Below are 20,877 nucleotides of genomic sequence, written 5' to 3'. Positions count from 1 at the left end.
AAGTCACCCATTAGCAGGACTGATTCCATGTCTGTCACCCTGTCAAAAGCAGCATCCACTTCCTCTAGGAAGGCAGAGTATTCTGACTCCAGATTAGGTGTATAGGCTTGCACCACAGCCAAATCATGGTTTTTCATCTGAAGCCTTAACACACATACCTGTTCCCCCAATGAGATCCACTCAGCAACACAGTCTGACAGCTGGGAGCTTGTGAGTATCCCTACACCCACCTGAGCAGACATTGTCGGGCTCACACCAGAGTAGTAGGGCTTCCACCCCTTATCCAGGTCGACAGTTCCAGAACCTCTCCTCTTGATCGAAGAAAGCCCGACTAAGTCTAGCCGGTAGCGCTTGGCTTCCTCCATCAGTTCCAACTCCTTCCCTGTCAGAGAGATGTTCCAGTTGCCTAAAGCCATAGTCTGGTGCCATTGTCGTTGCCATTTCTTTGCGCTTCCCCTAAACACCTCCCCAAACGGGGAGCGGGCCCATTGATGGAGTTTCCTCAAGCAGAGTGCTGAGGAGTGGTGTCTAAGGAAGCCTGTAACATATTTTTCGAACAAGTCCCTCTGCCTAAAACCCGAACGCGTCCCTTGGTAGCCCGCGCGACGGACGATGCGGTATGAACATTTTTTTTTTGATGGCCTGATCATGTTACAGTGTTTGATAATGTCCTGTTAGCACAAGACGAAATGACACAGCAAATTAGGAAAGATTCCCCTCGAATACTCTAATAGCATTCGAGGGAAGGAGCAAGAAGGGAAGAAAGAAAGAAGCAAGAGAGGAAGAGGAGGAACTAGTCTACAGATAATATAACAGATGTATATTACATGAAGTAAGGCATGGTCCAGCATCAGGTACCTCGAATTTGCCACTCCCGTACTCATTAAAGTGAGCCCCTGAGGCTGTACATCATCAATATTAATATTAATTGACAAAAATACTATTGATAGGCAGTAGATGGCGATGTATGTAGATGAACTTTAGACGGTTGGGTGTGGTGAAGAGGAGGCATCTAATAATTTCCTTATTAATATTGTGCGTGGTGTAAGATGCCTCAGGAATTCTGTTAACAGGGTAGAAAGTAATAGGTGTATTAAATTCGTAAGGAGGCATATAGATATCGTGGCCTCCATCTTTGTTATTATCAGATTTTGCTGAAGTCACTTACCATTGATTATATGTATTGAGGTGAGCAGGAATTCAACAGTTGGTATACAGGATGCCTCTGGAGGATTCAACTAAACTTCTGAGGTTGATTCATTTAAGTAATAAAAAAAAAAGTTTATATCAACTTGGGTCGGATATCCAATCAGTATGGAGATATGACAAGTTGTAAGAGAGAGAGAATAAAATGTTGAACGTTTATCTTAAAACTATATATTACCGAAATGTTTTAATATCATCTCGAAAGTAATTTGGTAAATAAATTATTTTACGAAATGAACATCTGTAACGTTCCTTATAATATAATATAATATCTGTTCAAAATGTCGGCTTTCTATCTGTTGTGAGTATGAATGTTTGAATACAATTCCCGCACGTCATAATTATCGCTGGTTGATCATTTCGAATGTAGTCTGGAGAGTCCAGAATTCTCCGAAGAGACTCGCATCCCTGTCGTTAACCTTTTATGTGCTCATTAAACCCAGCTGCAAGTCTGTCTAAAGGGTTAAGGTTAGGGGATCTAGCTTGCCAAGCATAATAACTACATACGCTAATCAAACAACTAGGATAGTGACGCTTCAGATAACGGCAGCGTGTGTGCGTGCAGTGAAGTATTATCGTGATGGAAAACATGCACCGTGGCGTCAATAAAGAAACATCCTCCAGCTTATTTTGCAAAAAATTAAAGCACATCTCTCCACATAGATGACCGTTGAACACAGTATTCGAAAGTTCACACCATACGTTTGCCGGAAACCGCTATTGGAAATTCGTTTCATTTGTTGCAAGAGGAATTTAGCCAACCCATAAATGCTCATTACTAATATTATTCACTCTATCTCGAGTAAATGCCGTTTCATTGGTAAATAAAGTGTATCTGCTCATATCAAGATTTGCCATCAGTGAGTTGTCTCCTTGCAAATGATATACAGGTAAACGTTGTTTACTTTGCATCCTCAGCAAAGGTCACGGGGTAAACTCCCTGTTCTTCCATGTTAGGTGCTTAGAATGTACTTCAAAATATTCCATAAAATAGGAGAATCTATTGCTATTCCTGTAAGGTTTTTATTTTTAAGAGAAATACAGGACAGGAGGAAGGGGGAGATATGATAGAGACCTACAAATTGGTAAGGGGGTTGTTATAGGATCAATGGTGGGGAAGTTCTACAGAGAATAGTGGGATATCAGGGGAGAACCAGAGGTCATCCCTGGAAACTGTATAAAGAGGGTGTGAGCAGGGGAGTGAGAGGCAGGTTTTTTTCGTGCAGAGTGGTGAATGATTGGAATGCCTTACCTGAGAGTGTGGTGTCTGCAAGGAGTTTGAGTGTGTTTAAGACACTGTATGATGAGATGTGTGTGTGTGATAAAAGGACCTCCCAGATGAGTCTTTGACTCCATAAGGTCTTGGGGTAATAATAATAACCTGCATTAATTGAAAAATCAAATAACTCAATGGCACCTGCAGAAATTTCATTCTTTAGTACTTTTATGGTATATCAGATTTAAGATATTCCTTTTTTCACTATTACTCAGTGGAATAATAGTAACACTGAGCCAACATTCAAGACAATTATTATTATTAACAGAATAGCTTTATAGAATCCCCCCACCATCACACACAAAGTTCATTAAACCATGCCTTAAACTCGTTTAATGTTTCCACACTCTCAGCTAGTGCATTCCATTCACTAACCACTCTAAATGCAAAGAATCTGTGCCTTCTACCCCCCCCCACTCTCCTTATATAGTTTCCAGGGATAGCCTCTTATTTTATCGTCTCCCTACATTCCATGAAAAATCTCTTCCACATTAAGCTGATAACAAGGCTCTGAAAATGGTGCCCTTGCAATCTATTCTCATACCTAGAGGCCAGAAACCACTTCAGTCATTGTTCTCTGATCCTTTCCAGTAAATGCTCATCCCTATTAAAACCAGGCAAACCAATCTGTGCACAATAGCCCATATAAAGATTGCATTATAAGGAACCATATATGAGGGGCTCCTTATATAATGAAACCACTGCAGCTTTACCAATCTATCATTTTCATCCATTAACATCATTTTATCATAATCACTTTCTTTTACTAGCAACATACTGAAAGAATTGCTAGGATATTTCTAGGATAGTTGACTAATTTCTGCTAATACTGCACTTTTATTGTCTTTACCAAACAAGTAATCTTTCTGGCCTACTTTTTCTAGTCTTCATAAAATTAATTGTTGCCGGCATTTAACATATATTGCTTCCATAGCATCTTCTTCCAGATTGTAATATCCTCATTCATCCATTTTACACCTGCCTGATTTGTCTTTTTTACTTTAGGAATACATTCTTTGCTCATTGCTGCTGTTACAATAGCACATTTATCTTCTTTCCACTTAACTCCTCACTGTCATACAATAGCTCCAAGCTATCTCATAAGCTTACCATAATCACTGTTCTTGTAGTTCCACATATATTCTTTCTTCACAGATATCTTCATATGGCTGGCCACTACCTAAATGATCACCTCATGATCACTCTCAACTAGGGAGATATATACTTCCCCCCCCACCATTTGCAGTTGCATTTTTTGATGATATCAGATCGAAGACTCTCAATCTGCATACTGTCTAAGATAGTTGTCCCTCAAGAAATTCATTTTCCTTATTCCTAGATATTTCTTCATTCCAATCTATATTACTATAATTAAAATGACACATAATAATCACCTTTCTTTTATTCACTAACCCAAATTGCCTATACATTTCTTCATCACTATCTTCTATATTCTCTGCCCTATAACAACATCCAATTAAATCTCTTTCTGTCAACTTCCACCTCGCCATCCTGCTTCACTACTATTATTACTATTTCCCCTCTTGCATCTCTGCCTTGTGTATACATAAGTCTCCTGCTTGTTATCAGCAGCACTTCTCCTTTCTTGTCTTGCCTGACCTCATGAAAAACATCACACTCCCTCCTTTTTTAATCCTGTCAGGATATCATCGTTATCTGACCATCTTTCACTTATTCCAACAATTTTGAGGCAAATAAACTCAGTAAAACAATTTTTCTTCTCTTATTTCTGATGCAGCAATTCACTTTTGGATCTATAACCTGTTAAAGATACCAAGCAATTTTAAACCTGGTTTTACTCCATTTTTTCCAAGTAAGCAAACAGACAAAATGTCAAGTTTGCGCCTGCAATTTATGCAAGACTAGCTGATCCCACAGGTAGTGCAAGACCAAGGCAACTCGTGGTAGAGGTGGAGCAAGCTCTGATCACTAATCTTAATATTTACCCTTAATGCAAAACACATCTCCAAGAAGGGGATGTATGATGTTTTGTATTAAAGGCAAGGGGCCACTACCCAGACCGGTTTCGACCTTTATTGAGGTCTCATCAGTGGGGAGCCAGGCTAGAAATACCAAGATTTAGTAATGCAGAGCTTGTAAGTATTTTACCAAAACGAGTTACCATAAGGTGTTATAACCTTATTAAATAAAAATCTCAGGAGGAGATATAGATGATCAGCTAGTCGTGCATAAATTGCAGGCGCAAACTTGACATTTTGTCTGTTTGCTTACTTGGAAAAAAATGGAGTAAAACCAGGTTTAAAATTGCTTGGTATCTTTAACATAACTATACCCAAGTTAAAAATACTTTCTGGATCTATAACCTGTTCTATATATTTCATATCCCAGCAATGATTTCTCCACCTTCCTATTCACCTTTATCACAACTTATCCTGTATATCTCCTCGAACTCAACTACTCTTCCCCCCCCCCCCTGCACGTTCCAGGCCATCCTATTCCCATGAAGACCCCCCCCCAATACATTTTCTTGCTACTAAGATCTTGGTAGATCAGGTGGTACCATAGCATATATAAATGATATATTTCAGTATCAGGAATAAAAATGATGTATGAAAAGTGCCTAAAAATGAAGTTTAATTAAGAAAAACAAAACAAAAATATTTATGTTGGAAGTTTTTTCACTTGGTTAGACTATAAATTATATATTTAGTTTAATCCTTTATCCAAGTGTAAGCAACCAAAGTTTGCACCTGAAGTATCTTCAGGACTAGAGTTCTGAAGTATCTTCAGAACTCATGGCAAAGGTAGACTGACTTCACATCACTTGCCTTAGTATCCCATAATACAAACCACATCTCTTTGCGGACATGTATAATGTTATGCATTATGGGAAGGGTCACTACCCAGACCGGTTTCAACCTTTATTGAGGTCTCTTCAGTGGGAGCCAGACTCAGAAGTGATACCAAGGTTGAAGCAATGCAGAAGTCATATTTCCATATACCAGTTGCCAAAAGGTGTTGCACCTTATTACTAAATTACTTTGGATTAGAGAAAGATGTTGGAAGTTGAAACCGGTCTGGGGTAGTGACCCTTCCCATAATGCATATCATTATACATGTCTGCAAGGAGATGTGTTTTGCATTATGGGATACTAAGGCAAGTGATGTGCAGTCAGTCCTCCTTTTCCCCAGTACTCCTCCAAGAGGGAGAAGTACTGGGGAAAAGAAGCAAGCCAGTAAAAGCCCCATTGGGGAAGCTGACAGGCAGAAAACTCCAAGAAAAAACCTCTTTAGACAAAACTTTTAACCAAAATTGGATGCTGGAATATTAGGACTTTGTACGAAAGTGGAAAAGCTAACTTACTAACCAGGAAATGGAAAGATACAAAATAGAAATATCAGGTGTAAACAAGACAAGATGGAATGGTAGCAGAGAAATCCAACTAACAACAAACAAATACGTTTTATATTCTGGAAACCAGAATGAAGATGACACACATAGCAAAGGTGTAGCTTTCATGCTAACAACAGATGCTAGAAGAGCACTATTGAATGGAAACCAGTTTCTGAAAGAATCATCAAAGCTAGATTTAAAACTAAATACAGATATGTGACTATAATAAACATATAGGGACCAACAAACAATGCAAAAACAGAAGAGAAAGAAGACTTCTATGACATGCTGCAAAAAGAAGTAGATGAAGTCAAAAGTAAAGATATGCTTTTAATTATAGGTGACATGAATGCAAAAGTAGGAAATATTAACGTGGGATGGGATATAAACGAATAATGGGAAAAGAAGGTTTAGGAAACTAACGAAAATGGGGAAATCCTAAAAGACTTTTGTGCTTTCAATGATATGTTCATACGAGGAACCATATTTAAACATAAAGACATCCATAAACAGACTTGGATATCACCTGATAAGAAATCCAAAAACCAAATAGACCATATTTTAATAAACAGACCTTGGAGAACCTCTTTGATGGATGTAAGAGTTTGGAGAGGTGCAGATGCCTTTACAGACCACTTATTATTGATTGCAAAAATAAAAATGAAACTAAGAAAAATATTTAAAGGCAAGAACCAAAGAATTAAATAAAATATATCCAAACTGAAAAACAAGGATACAAAAGACAAATATAAAGTAACATTAAGGAATAAATATGGAAGCCTTGTAGAACAACATAAGGAAATAGACATTGAAGAGAACTGGGAAAAAATAAAGAATATATTTAATAGTACTGCCAAAATAGTTCTGGGAAGGCAGAGTAGGAATCACAAATAATGGATCTCTGCAGAAACCATCAAATTATGTGAAGAAAGGAAAGCTTTATGGAATACACTTCTGCAAAGTACAGATGAAAAAAGAAATAGGATAAATGAAAGATACAGGCTTAAAAACGGACAGGTAAAAAAGTGCAAGGAAAGATAAAAGAGTTTTCCCGGAGGAAATGTGTAAAGAGGCTGAAGAAGCAGCAAGTAAATTTGACCCAAAGAGGTTGTTTGAGATAACAAGAAAGCTAGCTGGGAAGAGTTTTAAAAGAGAAGGGCCTGTAAAAAATAAACAAGGAAAGTTACTTCACAAATGAAGCAGACATAGAAAAAAGATGGGTAGAACATTTCCAAGAAATTTTAAATGGAGAAATAGACACCAGAAGAAGAAATGCTTAAAATGAATACAGGAGCTATAACTAAGCTAGAAATAACTCATGCAGTAAAGAAAACAAAAAAACAATAAAGCAGCTGTGAGTGACAATATATAGGCAGATATAAACACTAATGTTGAAATGCTACACCTGCTATTTAATCAAATATGGGAAAAGGAGGAATGGCCAGAAGACTGGAATACAAGACTCCTGGTTAAACTGCCAAAAAAAAGGGAGATATAACACTTTGCAAAAATTGGAGAGGGATTTCACTTCTAAATGTTGTAAGCAAAGTATTTACTAGAATTTTGCTAGAAAGAATGAAACAAGAAATTGAAACTAAACTGAGGAAGAACAGGCTGGGTTTAGACCAAACAGATCTTGTATTGATCAGATAATAACATTAAGAATAATTGTTGAACAGTCAATAGAGTGGCAGAGTAGCCTATATTTGGGATTCATCGACTTCGAAAGTGCATTTGATAGCATAAACAGAAAGACTATATGGAAGTTAATGAAGCACTATGGGATTCCTCAGAAAATCATAAATATAACAAAGAAAACTCATGAAAAATACAAAATCCAAATAATAAATAATGGCAAACTATCAGAACCATTTGCAACAAACACAGGAGTAAGACAAGGATGCATACTCTCCCCAACCATCTTTCTGATTGTCATTGACTGGGTGATGAGGTAAACATCTGAAGAAAGAATTGGCATTCAATGGGGATGGTCAAATAAAATCAGTGACCTGGATTTTGCAGGCAATATATGCCTTTTGGCACAAAAACATCAACACCTCCAAAAGAAAATAGATAATTTAAACCAGGAAGCAAAATGTGGATTGAAAATAAATCATAATAAGACCAAAGTAATGAAGATAAACCCCAAACAAGAATTAGTCTTTGAAATACTAGGGAAAACACTGGAACAGGTAGATAACTTTATCTACCTGGGATCAGTGATCACCACACAAGGAGGAACCAAACAAGTCATACAAAATAGAATCCAGAAAGCACAGATTGCATTCAATATGATGAAGAAAATTTGGGGGGTCCAAAGAAATAAAATTAAAAACCAAAATTAGGCTCTTCAACACTAATGTTAAACCAGTTTTACTATACGGAGCTGAGACATGGTCACTAACAAAGGAAAACATAAATAAAATACAGGTCTACATAAACAAATGCTTGAGGAAGATACTAGGAATATACTGGCCAAATAAAATAACAAAAATAGAACTTTGGGAAAGAACAGGTCAAACCAGCATCAGAAATGACATCACTAAAAGAAAATGGAACTGGATAGGTCACACAATCAGGAACCCAGATAAAGAAATAGCAAAAATAGCACTAGAATGGAATCCCCAAGGCAAGAGGAAAAGAGGCAGACCCAGGATAATATGGAGAAGAGAACTAGAAATAGAGGCAAGGCAGCTGGGACATTCCTGGAAAGAGATCAAAAAAGAAGCATTGAATAGAGTCAGATGGAAGTCAATGGTTGAGGCCCTATGCTCTGCAGGGAGCAAAGAAGATAGGTAAGGTAAGGTAATACAAGTGAAAATGCATTTTTTATATATAATTTGAACAGTGACTTGTTAAAATATATCAAAAATGTTAATGATTTCTTAATGTATAATGAAATAGTTCGGTTAAAAAAAAAAAAATATATATATATATATATATATATGTTCATATTATTTACTGACTGAATTCCGAGAATTAGAAAAAACAATTCAAATTAAGTGGATATTGAATCCAACATTATTTCAAAGTCGAATAGAGAAACTACAAGAGTTTCAGAGAAACTGCAAGAGTTTCTTTCTGAATATAGATAGAAACTATAAAAGTTTCGGCAGATCCAAGCATGAGCAAACCTTTCATGATGGACAATTTGTAAAGGTGGCAGTAATTCTTGGTGCTTTTTGTGATGTGATATACCTCTAGGCAATTCACATGGTAAAGTATAACCTCTGCTTACTACAACCTGAGTATTTACAATTTGGGTCTGCCAACTGATGAGACCTCAAAAAAAAGGTCGAAACCGGTCTGGGTAGTGACCCCCCCCCCACTCATAATGTATAACATCATGCACCTCTTAGTCGATGTGTTTTACATTATGGGAAAATACTAAGGATAGTGATCAGATCTTAACCCACCTTTACTACGAGTTGCCCCTGTCATGAAAGGTTTGCTCACGCTTGGATCCGCTGAAACTTTTATAGTTTCACCTATATTTGGCATGAAACTCTTGTAGTTTCTCTGAAACTCTTGTAGTTTCTCTATTCGGCTTTGAAATAATGTTGGATTCAATATCCACTTAATTTGAATAATTTTGCATCACCAAAGTGAAGCCGTTTGGCTCGCTGTTTCAGTAGTTAGAAAAAACAAATTAATTTAATTTAACACACAACATGTTTCGTCAGAATGCCAACTTTTTCAGGCATGAGAACATTAAAAGCAAACATAAAAAAACACTGTAAAGAAACATTGTACCACTACAATAACAGACTATGAACTGGAATCAAGTTTGAACTGAAGCTACAGTCTTGGGTAAAGTTCTATTGTTAAGCATATGTGAGCATGTGACTTTACGAGTTCACCAGTATCTGATAGCAGAGCTATGTGAGTCTTAACTAAGGTTACTGTTTATGTGAGAAGAGTCTAGGATAATTTCTTTGGATTCAACTATGCGGTGTTCTACTTCATCGTGGCATATATGAATGTTTGATGTTGTATTCCAGTCTATTTCGTGTTGGCGGCCTTCATTATTTGTGTTCACTGAGAACGGCACATAGCTTGAGAGGGTGCTTGCTCTGGTTCTACTATAAGCAATGTTTCTCTGTTGTTCTTCAAGACGCAGGAGGATGGACTTCTCAGTTTGGCCATAATATAACTTCCCACAGTCACATATGATTTTACATACACCTGGAAACTGAAGATGGCTGTGAGCCTGTTTTGGTTAACTTAGAATTGATCTGAGTTTAGGAAGAGTGGAAAAGCACGTTTTTATATTAAATTTTTTCAAAATTCTTCTTAGTTTCTGGGAGAGCGAGCTGATGTACAGTAAAGAGATATAACCCTTGGTTTTCTCTTGTGTCTCTGTGTGGTTTTGAGGACGGCAGTATAGTTGTTTATTGATAGTTTTTGAAGAGTAGCCATTATTTGTAAAGGTTCTTTTGTAGTTCATTTTTTAGCTCCTCCTCATCTGACAATACAGACCTGGCACGATGAGCCAGAGTGGAGATGATACCTCACTTCTGTGCTGGATAGTGGTGTGAGGATGCATGCAGATATCTATCCGTGTGCATTGATTTTCTGAAGATCGAAATTTTTAAGGAGTCAGACATCTTAGTAAGTTTGATGTCTAAAAACGGCAGAGATATTATGGCCAAACTGAGAAGTCCATCCTCCTGCGTCTTGAAGAACATCAGAGAGACATTGCTTATAGTAGAACCAGAGCAAGCACCCTCGCAAGCCATGTCTTGTTCTCAGTGAACACAAATAATGAAGGCTGCCAACACGAAATAGACTGGAATACAACATCAAACATTCATATATGCCACTATGAAGTAGAACCCCACACAGTTGAATCCAAAGAAATTATCTTAGACTCTTCTCACATAAACAGTAACCTTAGTTATAGTTTGGCAGACTCACATAATTTCAATCTAAAGCCCTTTATGAATATGGCTTAACAGGCAGTTGCCTAGCATAGCTTAGTTAGGGTCTCATTAAAAATCACACAGTTAATGCACAAATGTAGAGTATCAGTATAAAATAAAATTGATTACATAAAGTTTGAAAATCATATAAGAAATAAAGTTTAGCGACAACCTATTATCAAATGACTGCTGCAACAAATCTACAGTGAATGCTTTTAAACATTAAATATAAAGAAAAATATATGAAAATAAATCAAGGTAATATAAAAAAGAATATGGCTGGCAAAAAATGAATCAGAAATGATTTAATCAAGCATATAAAATTAAGAATATACATTAAAAGGGGGGGGGAATACAAAAAATTAAAATTTGCAGATATTACACAATTTGAACTGGATTACAGAAGTTATTGCAACTATCTAAAACAAAAGGTAAAAGAGGTGGAAAATAAAAATTTATAAAAAATAATAAAATGAAAAAATAAATCCTCTTGTACCTTTTATTCCAGTGGAAGTAGTCAGAACCCTTTTAGCCCTAAGTAACTTTTTTTTGGAAAATCAGTGGACAGTTGGTCTCCACCCTTAGTCATCACTGAGAGCTGAGCCCAAAGAAAAGTGCTACACGGATAAATAAGCTTTCTATAGGAAGAGCTGGAAGGCAGTGGGAGTTTATAAATAATTTATATGGAATAAAGAAAATGAATAGCGCAATCCCTTATTGCAGTAACATAATGATTTTGGCTAATGACATGAACTTAAATTATTGATACCATTAAAAATGTGAAAAACTCAAGAAATGAAAGAATTAATCTCTACTAAAAACTGTTCTAATATAATTAATACTTTAGATGTAATTGTTTATTGAAATTGAAAATGTTAATTGAAAGAGAAGTTAATGATATTACTCATATAAAGGATTTGGAAAATAATAAAATCCTAAGAATTGATGGTGGTCTCTGATAATAAGAATGCCAAGAATTATAATTTAGAGTTCTAATAAAATTTATTAATGCCATTTAAAAATGGAATATTTTATAATATTTTGAAATCAGCCTGTTGTTACACCAATATTCAAAGCAGGAAGACAAAAGTTTAGTAACTACAGACTTATCATTATTAGAGACCTCTAGGAAGTGAGAGACTCATCAAAAGAAGCCATATCACACCATACTCAAACAGCTTGCCTACCTGAGTTTATTCACACTACTTGTGCTCACCACCTTAAAAGGTAAGCCATTCCAATTATGCGCTGCTCTATGAGAGAAATTCTAGCTCTGTCTCTTTCTTGGCATATTTATTCTCAACTTCCAAGGTTGTCTTCTCTATGCCTAGTATAAGTCAAAAAATTCCATTGATGATTAGGATATGACCTTTTCAGAAGTTTTCAGGTCTCTGAGATGTCACCCCTCTTTGTAGTCTACAGTCTTCATTCTACCATCCCATTATCACCTTTAACATCATCCTTTGCACACACTCTCCACTATATCTGCATTACCTTGAAAAAGACCAGATCTGTGCACAAAGGCAGTGATGATCATCTCTGTATATATATATATTGCCAGCATATGCAATGTTGATTGGGGAAGAAAAAAAAAATGAAAAACAGGATAACAAACTGTCAGAAAGCATGTTTTTTTTTCTTCCCCATAATTTATAATTTGGGTTTAGGGAAAATTCTAACACCGAGAAAGGAATTCTTTAATGTAATACATAACGTGTAAAGGACTGTAGGAAAATAGCTTTCTACAGATATCAGGAATATACAAGCGTGGTCTAAAAAGTTATCCGCCTCGACTATAGATGGCAACACTATCGGCAAGATTTTTTTTTTTCTAAGTTGGTACATCTATCATAAGCAGCACCATGTGAAATTGCAAGTCATTCTATCAAGTAGTTTTTTTTTTCAGCTGTCTGAAACAAACGTGTTGTCTGTATCCCTTGAAATGGATAAAATTTGAGTATCATGCAGTTATAAAATTCTTTGTAAAAGAAGGTTTAACAGCAAAAGAAATTCATTCGAAGTTTATAAAGATTTGAACACTCTTCTCCTTCGTTTTTTGACAATTAAGAAATGGGCTGCCGAGTTTAAACATGGCTGTACCAGCCTTGAAGATGATCCATGTGAAGGACGTCCAAAAAGCGTAACAACACCAGAAATCATTGATCAAGTGCATGATATGGTATTGGATGACCGACGAATCAAAATGCGTGAAATTGCTGAGACTATAGGCATTTCAAAAGAACATGTAAGATATATTTTGCATGAAAAATTGCAAGTGAAAAAGCTTTGTGCAAGATGGGTGCCACACTTGCTCACAGCAGATCAAAAACGCACTCACATGAAAATCTCTAAACAGTGCTTGGAACATAATAAAATTAGTTTAATCCTTTATCCAAGTGTGAGCAAACAAAGTTTGCGCCTGAAGTATCTTCAGGACTAGGGTAAGGTGATACAACACCAGGGCAACTCGTTGCAAAGGTGGAGAAAGCTACCAGCCCTCCTATCTCAGTATCTCCTATAATGCAAAACACATCTCCATGCGGATATGTCTAATGTTATGCATTAAGGGAAGGGCCACTACCCAGACTAGTTTCGACCTTTATTGAGGTCTCTTCAGTGGGAGCCAGGCCCTGGTGGAGATACCAGGCAGAAGCATAATGTATCACCTTACCCTAGTCCTGAAGATACTTCAGGCGCAAACTTTGTTTGCTCACACTTGGATAAAGGATTAAACTAATTTTATTATACTCTAACCAAGTGAAAAATAAACTTTCAAGTGCTTGGAACATTTTAACAAGAATAAAACTGATTTTGTGCATTGATTTATTACTATGGATGAGACTTAGATTCACCATTACACGCCAGAATCCAAACAGCAGTCAAAACAGTGTACAGAAGCCGGTTGTTCAGCACCAAAGAAGACAAATTCAGTTCCATCATCAGGAAAGGTCGTGGCATCGTCATTTTGTTTATTAATTATCTTGAAAAGAGTAAAACATTAACCGGGGAATATTCTAGGGAATATATTAAACCAGATGAGACGAAAAAATTCATGAGAAAATACCTGGTTTGCAGAAGAAAAACATCTTTCATCAGGACAATACCTGCCCACAAAGGTGTTTTGGCAATGGGAAACTTAAGGGATCTGCACTATGAATTGTTGGAACATCCACCCTATTCCCCAGATTTGGCTCCCTCTGACTTCTGTCTCTTCCCAAAACTAAAACTCTTCCTTGCTGGTCAGCATTTTTCTTCGAATCAAGACGTGATTGCAGCCGTAGAGGGGTATTTTGTAGATCTTACTGAGAACCACTACAGGAACGAGATAATGGTGCTGGAACAAGTGTATTAGTCTTAAGGGAGATTATGCTGAAAAATTAAAGTTGGATGTTAACATCCAACTTCATTAAAATTTCCTTTTTTCAAATCTTAAAGGCATCTTTCTCAGTATAAAAGCATGCAATTAAACAGGATCAATCTAATAATGCAGAACTGTTCATAACTGCCACTGAATTGTGAACATCATATCTCCATACCACTTGGAATCTAATTTGGTTTCTTGTTTAAAATCAGACAAACTTTTATGCTTAAAATCACTCCAAGAATCAACTTCTGAAGTATGCGATGTTCCTCCTGGGGCAGATAAAATGTACTTGCATAAACCCCAACAACAAATGATCACTTGGAAAAGGCAGCTCATCATCTTCCTCTTCAAGATACTTTTCTTCTTGTAATTGTGCATGAAGTATTTTCACAACTAGAAAAAAGCTTTATACGTATTGTAGTGCAAGAGACAGACAGGAAAATGCAGAAGGGAGAGAGAAGTAAGGGTGGACAGGGAGGGACATAGCAAGAGATAAGTCAATACTGGAATAGGGAATGTGTGAGTAGACAAGAAGGAATGGGATGGCCTGGGATATGGATGAGGAATGTCTGTGGGGGGGCAAGGAGGAATCACATCTAAGTGGCATCATGGAACTTGTGAAAGACAAACATAACAGAAATGAATTGTTATGTTTGTATATATATAAATGTTAGAAGTATCAGAAATAAGGGGAATGATATTATTTCATTGATTGAGTTTATTCACCCAAAAATGTTAGAATAAGTCAGGTTGTTATCCTTGGATGAGGATGACAACCTGACAAGAATAGAGATGAGAGGGTATATATGTACATATTTATTAAGATAAAAAATGTAAAAAGGAAGTTAGAGTGCTTGATGATAGAAAAGGAGTTGTGCCCATGCAAGGTTGAGTTACAAGGAGGAAGTGGAAGGGACACAGGGGTTTAAAGGTAGTATGGTGTGAGGTAGAATGAAATATTTAGTTGGATGTTGCTATAGGCCTGTGAATGTGGAGAGTGCTGACAGTGAAATATAAGCAAGTTAGCCAAGCAAATAGGAAAAGGGAAATCATTATGGGTGATTTTAGTTATGGTAATACAGACTGGAATGAACTAGATAGCATCTGGAAGTAAAGAAAATTAATTTCTTGAGTTTTTGAGGGACGAAGATCTTGGATTTGATCATCTCAGGGGACGTCTATAAATGTGTCGAATTTTCCTCTGATTGGTGAGGATGACTGTTAAGCTGTAACCTGAGGTTGCCAGCTCTCTGAGCACTTCTGTGAGAAAATGATATGTGCAAAACTACAAGCTAGTGATTACAAAAAGCTCGGAAGCTTGCAGCTGTATCATGGAATGATGAGTTGAATGGAAAGGAGATGAATGTTGCTTGGGTATTGTTTAAGAATAGCACCTTGAATACATTAAGAATTGCTTTTCTATCTAGTAGAAGCAATGTTTAAATATATTCCAAGGGTCAGAAGATAGATGTGAAATGAATGAACTAAGAGATTAAGCATGGAGGAAGAAGGTGTTATGGAGGCAGTATATGATTAGTGGTAATAATCAGTTACATGAAGAGTACAAAGAAGGTGACTGTTGGAAGGCCAGCAGAGGTGCAATATGGGCAGCAATTAACCAAAAAAAAAAAAAAAAAAATCGAATATTCAATGAGCAGTTTTGAAAGGTATTTCATCCTCATGAATGTGGCATCATGCACATTCCAGGCATTATGAGTTTGCTGAAGGAAGGTCATGTTTTTGGAGTCTACTTACTTATTACAATGAGGTGATAGGTGCAGTGGAGAAGGGAGATATATTGTACAGAGTGGGATACTTTGATTTTGCAGAAACTTTTGATAGATTGCCACATGATAAGATGATAGTTAAACTGGAATGGCTGTGGTTGGATAATAGATTAGTGTATTGGAGAGAAGATTAGCTATCTGATAAGTATCAGCAAGTTGTGTATAGGGAGGGAGGGGGGCAATATTCCAGGAGAGGAAAGTCACTAGTGGTGTGCAGTCTATTAATGATACTGAGGAAGGTTTGAATGATGATATTCAGTCTCCCACTTGAAACAGTAGGGGATACTAACCATTATACTACCAAGGAGTGCAGTTATGAGTATGATTAATTCTAAGTAAAAACAATATTCAAGAACACATATGTGAATTGGTAAATTGGGGTATATTGAAAAACTATACAAAGGCATTTTTTTCCCCATATTAGCCCCATAACAAAAAAAAAGGTTCTCAAAACATATGAGTGTTGTGCATGTGCATGGTTAAGGAAAAATAAGGAACTTGTTGATATGGCTTTTCAACTGCATGCCATAATTCCTTGAGGAAAATTGTGTGTAGAAGGCTGTTCCAAAGAATATAATGGAATGGAACAAAAGAGAACGAGAAGTTGGTTTGTTACATTTCAACTAGAACTGCATATGAATGTTCACCATTGCAGCTGCTCATGTTTTTACATGATTAGAGGAAAGTGTAGGAATGATAATAGTCAGTTTGGTAGAGCAGTGTCCATGAAAATAATATAGAAAAGGAGTAATACAAAACCAAAAATAAAATGATTGGAGGGAATCTCGCTGTGTGTGTGTGTGTGTGTGTGTGTGTGTGTGTGTGTGTGTGTGTGTGTGTGTGTGTGTGTGTGTGTGTGTGTGTGTGTGTGTGCACATATTTAGGAATTTTTTAGAAGTACCATTCCAAAATGTGAAAACAGTATTCTACATTTGGACAAAATTGTGATTTATATGGTGTTACAAGTTGTCTTGGTGTGAAGGGGTCATGAACAGGAGAAGAAGATACCAAGTTTTTGGAGGTTGGGGGATGTTACTGATGTGATATATTTGTTCCACAGTATTTAGTCATCCAAATGTGCAGTAATCTGGATATGTGCTGTTAGATATGCAATCATTAGAGAGAAATTTGATGGTGACTGAAGATATTAAAATTCCCAAAGTAAGGGAATGTGAAGTAAAGTGAGAGATTGTATTGCACAATATTAGACAGAGGCATTCTGTAGCATTGTGGCACACAAGGTTGCTCTCACCACGTCATCTCATAAGAATTGTGTAGACATTTCAGTGTTTCAAAAACCATGTGTTTTTTTTTCACAATTTCAGTACCTTTGGCATGATAAAAATGCCACTCTCCTGAATACTTACTACTAAATGGTAATTAACATTTAGTAGTAAGTCCACCAAAACAGCAGTTGAAATGAAACATATTTCTTTTTTCTGAACCAATGTTCTAACTTTTCCTAAAAGTACCTCTATAGATACTCTCAGTGGTGAGCTATGGAAATTTTAACAAAGGGCTCGCATTGTCGAGAAAAAAAAAGGGCTAACTTAGCCCTTATAATACTTATATTGCGACTTTGTAGAGCTTCTGACAGATATGTTAATTCGTGTAGGATATCAATTATTAATGCTAGATCTTCTAAAATTCCAAATTGAGAAGTCGGTTTAAAAAGCCCTTATATTTATCGTTCGATGCAAAATGCTTGCATAAAGCTGGGTATTTCTCCACAAAGCAAGAGCTGTTCGTAAACTGCAAGCTGTCCATCATGGTCCAAACACATGGCCAATCTTTAAAATTTCGATACCAAGGTCTTTTGCAATCGTATTTAATTCTCATTGATTTTTTGGTGATTGATGATGAAAAGCATATAAATTATCCATAAATATTTCAAAATGATTTATTTCTTTAATGTTTTTTTATCGAATCATCTAATGCTAAGTGTAAACGATGAGTGCAATGCCAAATCACAATGTTGGGAAATTTTTGTAGAAGTTTGATTGCAACACCTGATTTGTTTCCTAACATTACACTAGCTCCATCAGAACAAAATACAATGAAATGATTTTTTATATAGTTATCAGAAAATCCATATGAATTTAAAGTAGCAATTATGGTAGCATGTATACATTCCACTGTGGTATTTTCTAGTTCTACAAGATTATTAAACAAGAAGAACAAGGGGCTTGCAAGTTTGAGAAAATTTTAACAAAGGGCTCGCGTGAGCTCCTTATAGCTCACCGGTGGATATCCTAATCTTTTGTAAGTGCAATTCAGAATCAAATATGCCATTTTACTATGCATATTTCAATATAGTCCTATTTAATTTAAATTAAAACACTGGCCAGTCTAATTATTGCCATATTGCCACTACCACTTCCTCAAATCATGTTTCCACAGCTCTATTGACACTGAATTAGATTGTTTCCAGAGGACCCCCCCCCCCTCTAATAGGTGGGTAATAATGAACTGACTGGAATGTGAGTATAATATGTAGTGTTCATTGCCCTTATGCACTATGATGAGGATTGGGGGCTTATGATCCAAATGAGGAGAAACATCTACATCATATAATAAATTGACACACATTCTGATAAATAATTATACGCTTCTAGCAGCTGCCATACCCAAACAAATCTATTTTTATTGTGTGTATGTCAAGATTAATTTCATGTTACAGTTTTACAAAAGTCTGCTGTCTATCATGTGCCACCTAAATTGAACACTGAGCATTGTTAGAATGATGTCTAGCTTATATAGCGATCATTCAGTGGAATCTGAGGCCATTGAGTACATAATATTCTGAAATAAATCCTTACCCAATCCTTTTCCATCAATTTATATAGTGTGCCTGGCTATTTCTCTTCATCATAGTGCTTCCATTTTTTTTTTTTTTTTTTTTTTATGATATCAGCTAGACTTAATCTTAGGTGCAATAAATGAGTTGAAGTCATGCAAAACTGTGATGACTAATCTTATTACACAGCAGATGAGTGATGAAAATTTAAATCATCCTGCAAGTTCTCCACATCATCTTGATTAATCACTCAGAAAGGATTAAAACAGAATTTAATACTTCCTATATTTCTTCTCAGTCACTGAGACATCTTCAAGGATTACAAAAAAACTAATGTAGTGACGAAATATAGGAAGTATTAAATCACATTAGTTTTTTGTAATCCTTGAAGATGTCTCAGTGACTGAGATGAAATACAGAAAGTATTAAATCCTGTTTTAACCCTTTCTGAGTGCTGTATACAATCCATTAAGCCTCCAACATGATGTCCTCACAGCACTTAAGCCTCTACACATGGATTAACTATTGCTCTACCTAATTTTGTGTCATCTGCAAAAGCTGAATATTTCCTTTCAGATCATTTCTATATCATTTATGTACAAACTAAATGCACTGAACCTTGTGGCACACCACTAGTCACCTGTTTTCACCTTGACTCTGCTCCTCCGTATACTACTATTTGATATCTGTCCAGCAGCCATCCTCTTATCCACTTAACCAGTGTCATATCCATCCCCATTTGCTCTAATGTGTGTAACTGTTCCATAACCTATTAAGTGACTATGCTAAGCAGTGGCAAGTCTGGAGTGTACCAAAAATTGGCAAAATTGTATCTCAACCATAAAAAAAACTGTGTTTTTGCATTTTCTTGAATTTAGAGATAGTAAATTAATATGTGCATGGGGACAATGTGCCCAAGCAGCATATATTCTAACAACAGCCATCTGAAATCAAAATTTTTTGTCATGACACGGGGACACTTTAAACGGGCCTTTTAATTGAAGGAATCAGCCAGAATTATAAAAATTAACAAACATTAGATACTGTATAGTGTGTAGATGGAGGATTATTATACAGGCATACTACTGTCATAAGTAGTATCACAATAGAATGTGTAGTATAGTGTAGTGCCCACTTGCGATGAGTCCTTAGAGGTGTCACGTAGTAATAATGATTATAATGATAAAAGTCGATGTTGGAGTCTTTTCGTCGAATTTAGTCATTCAATTTTCTCACCATTTTTGGTGATGATGCTAATATAAGTTTTAGTAAGGAAATACCGTGAGTAGACATATTACTTACTAATATAATATTTTATTATTATTATTCATGACACCTCCAATAACGGAATTAATATAACGGAATTAAATAACTAAATTATTCTTTATACGTATTACTAATATAACGGAATTAACTCACGTAAATTATTCTTTATTCGTAAAAAACGTATGAATTCGTAAAAATTCATATGAATAAAGAATAATTTACGTGAGTTAATTCCGTTATTATATTAGTAAGTAAGTTGCTAATATAATAACTTTTGGTAGAAAAGAGAGTGGTTATGGCGTTGGCTTATATAAGATATACGGAGACCTTCTACTGAGGTTTGTTTAGGATAGATAAATTTCAATATTGGTATTTAAAAAAAAAAAAAAAAAAAGGTATAGCTTATCCCCCTCAAGGCGTAACTCCAGTGTAGCGGTCTGACTAGTACAACGGATTCTGAAAAAAAAAAAATTAAATAAATAAACATATAATAACAAATTACTGAATCGTTCATCTTTCTAGTCCCACTTGAAATTATTAAGTTTCAATGTTTAAGTATTAGCATTTTAACATGAATTCGCTGTATTTTATTTAAAAAACTCCTCGATGAGTCTTAGGACTCGCTGGAGGTCGCAAATAATAATACACTCGTTGGTTCTCTAGTCAGTTACCGCTATCACGTTAGCGAGGAACATTTTGCGCAATCTCAGTGAAAGGGCTAGAAACTGTTGTCATAATTGTTATCATTGTGGAAATGTTATTTGCATTGGCACAAAGCAATGCGTTTCGTTTAGATATAGGGTTAAAAGGTTTCGCATATTCCCTATAAGGGAATAAAAGGTGTTAGCTGATTTATTTATTTTTATTATGTGAATATCGTTGG

At 36.0% G+C, this 20,877-nt stretch overlaps 1 protein-coding gene across 2 annotated transcripts in view; it reads right to left on the bottom strand.

The window, feature by feature from the left end:
• The window catches only part of LOC150098830 (uncharacterized), a 152,713-nt gene that overhangs the window by 123,564 nt on the left and 8,272 nt on the right, over positions 1 to 20,877 (bottom strand). The window contains exon 2 of one of the 2 annotated variants that reach the window (XM_090405417.1): positions 11,277 to 11,397. The exons of the other annotated variant lie outside the window; for it this stretch is intronic. The gene's annotated coding sequence lies outside the window, so the exon portion shown is untranslated. The remainder of the gene's footprint in view (positions 1 to 11,276; positions 11,398 to 20,877) is intronic. 2 annotated transcript variants of the gene reach the window in all.

Source organism: Typopeltis vanoorti, chromosome 15 (assembly GCF_054136105.1).
Source record: "Typopeltis vanoorti isolate ZY-2024b chromosome 15, IOZ_Tvanoo_1.0, whole genome shotgun sequence".
NCBI lineage: Eukaryota > Metazoa > Arthropoda > Arachnida > Uropygi > Thelyphonidae > Typopeltis > Typopeltis vanoorti.
The sequence above is the reverse complement of the archived record's forward strand: the minus strand, read 5'-3'. Positions and strand labels throughout refer to the sequence as shown.